Raw genomic sequence first — 9,326 nt, 5'->3', positions numbered from 1 at the left:
CTTCACAAGACAAGCTTATGGCCAGGCACGGTGGCTCACACCTATAAACTCAGCACTTTGGGAGGCCGAGGTGAGAGAACTTCCTGAGCCCAGAGGTTTGAGACCAGCCTGGGCAACTTGGCGGGACCTCTACAATAAATCAAAAAACTAGCCAGGAGTGATGGTGCATGCCTGTAGTTCCAGCTACTTGGAAGACTGAGGTGGAAGGATCACCTGAGCCCAGCAGGTCAAGGCTGTGGTGGCCAGGAGCATGCCACTGCCCTCCAGCCTGGGCAACGGACTGAGACTCCAACTCACACAAAAAATAAAAGACAAGCTTATACACAGATCTTAGTTAAGAATACTGTACGCAAAAGTTGGGGAAATGTTAGAAACACAAGATGTGCTTCCCGAAACTTGACCGGGACTTGGGCCTAACCCACTCATCTTAAAAAGTATTATTCACGAGGCCTCAAGATTACTTACATCAAGGCTCTTCATTCCAGTTTGGCTTCAGATCACAATGGGACAAAAAACGCCAGCTGTTGAACTGAGCCTTGACCCAAAGCTGTAGGCTCGGAAACATAGTACACTGTCATTCCTCTCCCCGGTCATAAGGTCCGATGGGGAGAGCTCGATGTGTCACGGCTCGATCTTGGCCAATCGGGGTCAACCAGGAAGAGTGACAAGAAAGCAAAGACCTAAGGTAGTAATTCTGTTTCTTTAGGAAAAGAGGAACACTGATTGCCACTGCACCAGATGTCTGTTCAGCACTCTGCCAACAGATTGCTACCAAGACACACGAGCTGCAAGGACATGAGGAAGCTGAGTCTGTGGCTGCCACTGAGGAGGGAAGGAGAAGGAGGGTGGAGCGTGTGCAGGGCCCTTCCACTCACTCACCATATTTTATTTCAGCTAAGTGATGAGAACACAGGTGTTTTGACACTGGTCGGTATGCCTTTCTGAATGTCAAATAATATTTCACCATCTTTTTTTTTTTTTTGAGTTGGAGTCTCACTCTGTCGCCCAGACTGGAGGGCAGTGGCCGCTCCCGGCCACCGCAGCCTCGACCTGCTGGGCTCTGGCGATCCTTCCGCCTCAGCCCTCCGAGTAGCTGGAACTACAGGAGAGCGCTACCACGCCTGGCTAATTTTTTGATTTATTGTAGAGTTGCCCAGGTGGGTCTCGAACCCGCAGGGTCAGGCAATTCACTCACCTCAGCCTCCCAAAGGTGTGGATTACAGGCTGAGCCACCAAGCCCAGCTTATTTCACCATTTGTAATGCTACGTTTAGAAAAAGTTGAAGAACATACCCTTTCCGATATGCTTAGGAAAAAAAGTTTCTCTGCTTAGAATTTTGAGTTAAGCATTTCCTAGCTTCCTAATACAGAAACTGAAATGCTATATCTATACCAAACATAGTTCATATATTTTTTAATAACTCACCATAAAGACAGCACTGTGGCAGCAGAAAGCACCAGACACATTTAGTCTGAATTCCAGCTCCAGTATATACTAGTTATATGGCCATGGAGTAGCTGGCTTCTCTGAGTCTCAGTGTTCTCTTCTGTGAAATAGGATAGCACCACCTCCTTCTTATGGCTGCTGTAAAAATTAAATGAGATGACACATATAAAGTATGTGACACGTAGTGAGAACTTAAATGAGTTATTATTAATACTATGATGAGATACAATTATAGTTCATTTAATATAATTGAATCAAAAAGGGACAAGAAAACAAAACTAATGATATTCAGATATTATTAAGCATAATCTGTAAATCTTCCTTAATTAACATAAAAATATATGTGGTTACAAGTAAAAGGAAAAGTTTCAAAATATGTCATAATTAGCTGAGATACAAATTCTCTTTTCTAGAATAAGTCTTCAAGAATTTGTTTAACACAGGCTCTTTGCACCATTCAGCCCGTCTCATCAATGTCCTTTTTATCTATTTGCTTGTTTCTGGGGTTATCTCACTGTTTGGACAATATCCTTTTTCATGTGGTACATACTCATTCATTTATTCAACAAGCATTTATTCTTCCCTTTATTGAAGTAGGCATCATAGGCAAGAGACACAGTTAGGAACATAACAAACATGTTACTGCTCTTATGGAGCTAATACACCAAGTTGGGAAGATTGAAAATAGCAAATACACAGACAAATACACAATTTTAAATCATGATAATTGCTCTGAAGGAAAGAACAGAATGGAAAAAGAGCAGGAGAGCACTCTAGATTTAGAATGTCAGTTGATTTTGCTGGAGGGAAAACAGAATTTGAAGAATGGTAGGAATCAGCCCAGGAATGAAGACAGAGTTTCGTGCATAGATGATAATTTTTGCAAAGACTCTGAAAGAGTTTGATACATTCTAAAAACTGAAAGAAGCCCGTATGACTGTAGCGTGTGGAATGTGTGGCTTAGGACAGGGTATTAGGCCTGGCCCCATCTCACAGGCCGTGTGGAGGAAGTTGGGTTTTGTCCTAAAGGCAGTGGCAGCCACTACTGGGTTTTAACCCAGGGTGGGACTCCATCGAATTCACATCACCAGAAGGGCTCCCTGCAGAGAAGCAAAGGGCAGGAGAGTCAAAGGGGCTGAACAAGAAAGGGGAAACAGAAAGCCAGGCAGAGGAGATGCAGGAAAAAGAGTGAGTGAACACCACAAGAGGAGCAGGAGAGAGGGCCGAGAAGGCGGGGCAGGAGGGAGGAGCCTGTGGGAAGTGGGATGGGGCGGCCTGGAGGGCCCACCCCGCCGCTCAGCACCAGATGAAGTGGCCCTGTCAGGCCAGGATCTGACACCACGGAGAGGTGGGGATGGATGGAGAGGTGGGGTGCACGCGACACGTGACACATCTGGAGTGAGAGGCCACAGGACTTGGGAAGGGCTGAGAAGGAGGAGCAAAGAAGAAGGTGGACGGGCACTGTGTCCAGAACGCCTCCCAGGCCTCAGGCCCAAGCAGTGGGCGAGGAGACGGGGTGGCATCAAGGACGCCGCTGGCGAGCAGACCAGAAAGGGACACAGCAGATGGACCGGGTGCTGTGTGCTGGCCTTGTTCAGTTTGAGAAGCCTTGAAACATTCAGGTAAAACTGTCGGGAGGCAACTGGAAATCCTAATACAGAACTAGAAAACAAATCAGGAGGACACAGCAAGTATCAGCACATCCTTGGGAGTTAACGACATTGGGAAGAATGAAATCATCCAAGAAGTGAAGGGTGGAAGAACAAGACCTGTGAAAATCCAGCATGCACACATCGGAGGAGTCAGCAAAAGAGCTTGAGAAGACATCACTGGAGAGTCATCTCGTCACCTTGACCAACCCAGGCTTACACTTTCTTTCAATTACCCCTCTCTGGTAGCCCTTCCCGATGGTTCTGAATTCTGATGATCTTCAGCTCTTGAACTCACATGATCCTACCAAACACTAGCCCGTAAGGTGAGTGTGCCTCTAGAGTTATTTCTGGGCACGGCTTGGCCACGCGACTTCTGGACTGCTATTGGAAACAGTGTTGGCAGAAGCGTTCAAACCTCAAGTTTAGCAAACAGTCTTCGTGGGAGAACCTTGAAAAATCCCTGAAAAAGTGGTTGTCTCCTTTCGCCACAGTATTTCTGCTAAAGAAGAAAACCAACCGCAAAGTTTAGAAGCAGTCACACAGTAGACAGGCATCTGACGGGGTGCATTTTTGATATTATTTATTACTATTTACTATATGACCTGAATTAGGACTTTGCCTCTCACCCAACAGGTCCAAGGTAAAATATGTAGTGATCACGGTCAAGAGACCAGTAGGTCAAGTGAGGCACCTGACAGATTTAACTGAGGAAGCACCAAGAAAAAAAATGACTCCAGCTGGTGGGTAGGTAGAGGTTCCAAGTGGCAGGACAGAACAGCTGTGCCAAGGGGCTAGGGATCTGACCAACCGCTTCTCAGGAACTCACACGACTGCCCCAGCGGACAAGCACATTCTTATCATATCTTAAACAAACTCCGTCTGGTCTGTGGTAGACAGAATAATGGCCCCCCAAGCTGTCTACATCCTCATCCCCGGAACCTGTGACTCTGTGAGCTTACAAGGCAAAAGGGACCTTGCCGCTGAATTCAGTTAAGGATCTTGAGATGGGAGTTTATACAGGTGGGTCCAATGTAGTCACGAGAGTCCTTACAAGAGGGATGCAGAAAGGTCAGCATCATAGGCGGCAATGGCATGGGGGAAGGGCATCAGAGAGATGGGCGGGGCTACCCTGCTGGCTGCGCAGATGGAGGGAGAGTCAAGGAATGCAGGTGCCTGTGGAAGCTGAGACAGGCTAAGACAAGGACCTTCCCCTGGGCTCCAGAAGCAACACACCCTGCCAACACCTCTCAGCACCCTAAGACTGACCTCTGACCCTTGAACTGTGAGATAGTCTGCTTTAAACCCCAACAGTTTGCTTTAAAACACAATATTTGTGGTACTCCATTGCAACGATTGAAAACGAATACACATCTTGGCCGGGTGCGGTGGCTCAGCCTGTAATCCCAGCACTTTGGGAGGCCGGGGCGAGAGGACTGCCAGAGCCCGGGGGTTCGAGACCAGCCTGGGCAACTTGGTGAGACCTTGTCTCTACAATAAATCACAAAAACTAGCCGGACGTGGTGGCGTGCGTCTGTAGTTCCAGCTCCTTGGAAGGCTCAGGCGGAAGGAGCGTCTAAGTCCAGCAGGTGGAGACTGCGGTGGCCCTGAGTGTGCCACTGCACTTCAGCCTGGGTGACAAGAGTGAGACAACTCAAAAAAAAATTTTTTAAAGAAAAAAGAAACTAATACACATCTCAAGTGAAGAAAGGAAGATTTGCCAAGATGGTTGAGGTATGTAACCTAGAGAAAGTAATACGTAGCCAAAGATTAGATGACGGAGGATCCCAATGTATCAAACCATTGAAGAAAGGGGCATGCTAAAAACAAAAAACAAAGAAACACACACCAAACTGAGGGGCAAAATCCACTCCCAGTGCTCATCACCATCATCAAATGGCCCTGCCTTTGCGGATCTGTCATCCACCCGGTCACTTGTTCCTGTATATATTCACAGAGGCCTCCTGTGTCTACTGTCTCAGGGGGACGCACCAACATTCAATAAGATACCAGGACACCCTAATGCTTCCTCTCTCCCCTCCACTGCCCCTGCCTTTCCTCAGCCAAAACAATCAATGACCATCTCTTATTGCGTCTATCTCCACACTTTCTCTTCACTACCCAAGGCTGCTCCCTAGTTTGAGCACCAGGACCTTCCCCCAGGCTTACTGAAATAGTCACCCCTTCTCCAGTCTTCAGAGCCTCCACCAGTTCTGTACCGCAGGGTGATCTGAGGACATTTTACTACCACCCTGCTTAAGACCCTAATGGCTCTCCATCGCCTGCAGGATAAGGTCCAACTCCTTAGCAAAGCTAACAGAGGCTTACAGGATCCTGCCAGCCCTGTCTCCACCCACGCACATCAGCCATATTGGGATTTGCAGATCCACACTGAGCACCACAGTCTCTCACTCTGGGTCTCCGCACAAGCTCTCTTCCAGATGCAATCCTACCTGTCCTTGTCTCCTCCAAAAGTCTCCCTGAGCCAACCCCCACCATGGAGGGCTATCGCGATATAATATGCTTCTGTTTTACTGCACTCTATGCTTTTAAAAAATAAGATCCTTAAGAGGGAAACATCTTGTTTTCTTCTACGTCATTGTAAAGATCAGTGCTAAAATTAGTACTGGAATTACTCCCAAATACAATAGATGCTTATATACAATAGATGTATATATTACTGAAAGGAATATGAAATGATAATAAAATAAATATGCAGTACATTCATTTCAGGAAAAAGCAGCTTCCACAGCAGATGAAGACTTTTAAGAGAAAGAAATAAGATTTTTACAGTCTAATAAAACATCACGTTATTTGCAAAATATAGAGACTGTTCATTTGTTGAGAAATTTTGCCTTTTTAAATTTTCCATTTGAAATGTTTGAAAGAGAGGTTAACCTGAATAACTTAATTTTATTAGATATAGTTTTTAGTTGGTCTTAAAATGTTGTGGGATACAAAAAATGTGTAATACTTAAAGCCAGTTTGCCTTTACATATGATAGATTGAAAGACTATTAAAAACATACACATACACAAACACTAATATTACAAAATTTAAGAACAACATCTAAGGGTCTATTAACAGAAAACTGCTCAGATAACCACAGGACATTCTTACAATGAACCACTGACCCACTTGAGAGAATAAGACAGAACTATATTCACTGATATGAAAAGATGTCTGTTATATGTTATGTGAACAAAGCAACCCACACAACAGCATATATAATGTTACTGGGATCACAGTGGTTTTCTAAGTTGTGTGTGTATAAAAAGAGAAAAAATTCTGAACATAATTTGACATTTTTTAACAGCCACCACTCTATACATCACTTCACTATACCTACTATACTTCTCTCAAAAAAGCATGTGTCATGTGATCATAGGCAGAAGTCCTATGAGTCAGCACATCAGCAATATCCAGCAATATGAGTCAGCAATATCCAGCATATGACTGATAGTCATAATACTACAAATTCCTATGATGCTTTCAGAGGCGAAAGTGAAATCAACATTTAGTAATCTGCTATATTGTATTACATTGTAGTTATTTGAAAATTTATAACATGTTTATGAAATACATGATAGCTTTCCGTTAACCAAAACACCCTACTCTGTAACAGTGTTATGAGAAAAGTTTTTAAGTTTTTAGGAAGAGAAGCACTAAAGAAATACAGTTATGATCTGTAACTTATAAACATTACTTCTGAGGCATTCCTCTAGGCCAATTGAATTCTACTTCAGAATAATGAAACTCATGACAGACTCAAGTTTCTTATTCTCTCAAATTTTAGGTACATCATATGGCTCATTAGGTATGCAAAGGTATATTAACATTGAAGTATGGACGCAACAAGGATTAAGAAGAATGAAAGTAAAATGCACACACTTTCTGGTAAGAAAGTAAAACATAGTAGCATATATTAACTTTAATTGTTTACTTTCCTCATCAACAGCTGGCTTGTAAAAGAATTATCAGCCGGGCAATCCCGCGCCTTTGGGAGGCTGAGGTGAGTGGATTGCCTGAGCCCGTGGGTTCGAGACCCGCCTGGGCAGGTGAGACCTCATCTCTACAATAAATCAAAAAAATTAGCTGGGCGTGGTAGCGTGCGCCTGTAATTCCGGCTACTCGGAAGGCTGAGGTGGAAGGATCGCTGGAGCCCAGCAGGTCGAGGCTGCAGTGGCCGGGAGCGGCCACTGCACTCCAGTCTGGGCGACCAAGTGAGACTCCAACTCAATAAAAATAAAAAATAAAAGAATTATCAAAATAACTATACCTTTCCCATTATCTCCAAACTTAAATTGAGATATTATAGAGGAAAAAAAATAGTAGCTTAGTAAAAACATAGTGAATAAACAAAAATTAAATGGGAAAATATAAATTAGAAAGGATTACTTTTAAACTGACCAAATCTCTAAATGCAATTTACATTTATCAAAATATAAACTAGGAAACATTACTTATGATCCGACCCGACTCCAAAGATCAAAACTCTAAAACATCACAGGTTTTCTAACAGCATGCATATTGTTGACACTATTCTTTTATCACACACTTTAATTTACCATCGCAAGTTATTTATCATTATCTGTTAATTCACAAAGCATCCAAAAGAAACTCACACCCACAGCAGAAATGAATCGGCTGTACAAACAACCCAGTGCTGGAAAGTTGCCTAATGTTAGGAATATAATGCAAAGGTGGTGTAACACAGAAAAATCCTGGACTGAATTCCAGGTGGATCCTAGGAAGTTATTTCCCTCCTCTGAACTTCAGTTTCCTCATCTATAAAATGGAGATAATGTCAGCTATGGGATGGCTAAGAGGTTCGCCTTTAATATAAGAACACACTTAGAACAACACAGTATCTGGCACATTCTGGGTAATAATGTGTTGGATTAGTAGTAACACAAGTGTTTACTATATGCCAGCTAGTGTTTTAAGCGCTTTGCACGTATAATTTAGTCAGTGAATAATAACTGTCAGTACCTCGCGGCCCTCACCTACTGACTCACTCCACCCTTTGGGGGTGGCAACTTTTAACCCAAGTCAAACAGCACAGATATAGTAAAAGCTATGTGTCAGGCACTGTGCTAAACTAGCTATATGGATGATTTCATTTAACCCTCACAACAACCCTTTCATTAATAAAGTACGAACTATCATTAACCTTCTTTTACAGATTAGGAAATGCAAGCTTAGAAAAATTAAAAGTCAGCCAGGCTCGGTGGCTCAGCCTGTAATCCCAGCACTTTAGGAGGCTGAGGAGAGAGGACTGCCTGAGCCCGTGGGTTCGAGACCAGCCTGGGGGACCTTGGCGAGACTTGTCTCTACAATTAAAAAAATAAAATTAGCCAGACATGGTAGCGTGTGCCTGTAGTTCCGGGTACTTGGAAGGCTGAAGGGGACAGATCGCTGGAGCCTAGCAGGTCGACGCTGGGGTGGCCGTGAGCGAGCCACTGCCCTCAAGCCTGGGTGATGGAGTGAGACTCCAATTCCAAAAGAAAAAAGAAAAAGAAAAATCAAACACGGAGCAAAGTCTGCTTTCAGAGCCCACCTGCTGTTAGGCACCTGTCACACTAAAAAAGCTCAGAACTTTTCATGCAACATGCCAAAACAGCGGAGACCTACTATTCGATGGCAGTTGGGTTTTAACGAGTTATTTTAAACAGATGAGTCCGAAATAACAGGACCTACACCAGCTCACTGGCGTTCCCCCTCCGTCATTCAAAACCACCCCGATCACTTCCCAAGGGAACCCGCGGCGGTGGCCAGAACTCCGATCTCCAAACATTTAAAGCGTGTCGGGCGAGTTCGAAGGCTCCAGGGAGTCGTGGGGACGCTGTCCCCGCCGGCCAGGCAAAGCCCAGGCCCGGTCCACCCTGTGCCTGCCAAGCCCAAGTCTCCACCTGACACGCCCGGGTCAGCCACCCCGCCCGCCCCCAGCGCCCCGCAGGACACCCCCCGGGGTAAGAGCCAGCCCGCGGTTGAAGCGTCAGGAAGGACCCAGGGCGGCCGCCCAGGGAAGCGCGGCCCCAAGTGTCCCCGACGTCCCGGGCGACCGGCGAGCCCCCTTTCTGCTCCGCCCCTCCCCCAGCAGGCTCCAGACTGCGGGGCGCGGGGCGCGGGGGGCGCTGGGCGCCAGGGATAGCCCGCGTTCCGAACACCGGGGCTTGCCGGGCTTGCCCGGCCTGGAGAAACGCAGCCGGGGAGGCCCGCTAGGCCGCG

Source organism: Carlito syrichta, unplaced genomic scaffold, assembly GCF_000164805.1.
Source record: "Carlito syrichta isolate Samal-C Ts95f unplaced genomic scaffold, Tarsius_syrichta-2.0.1 Scaffold307930, whole genome shotgun sequence".
In the NCBI taxonomy this organism is placed as follows: Eukaryota; Metazoa; Chordata; class Mammalia; order Primates; family Tarsiidae; genus Carlito; species Carlito syrichta.
Note: the sequence above shows the minus strand (reverse complement) of the source record.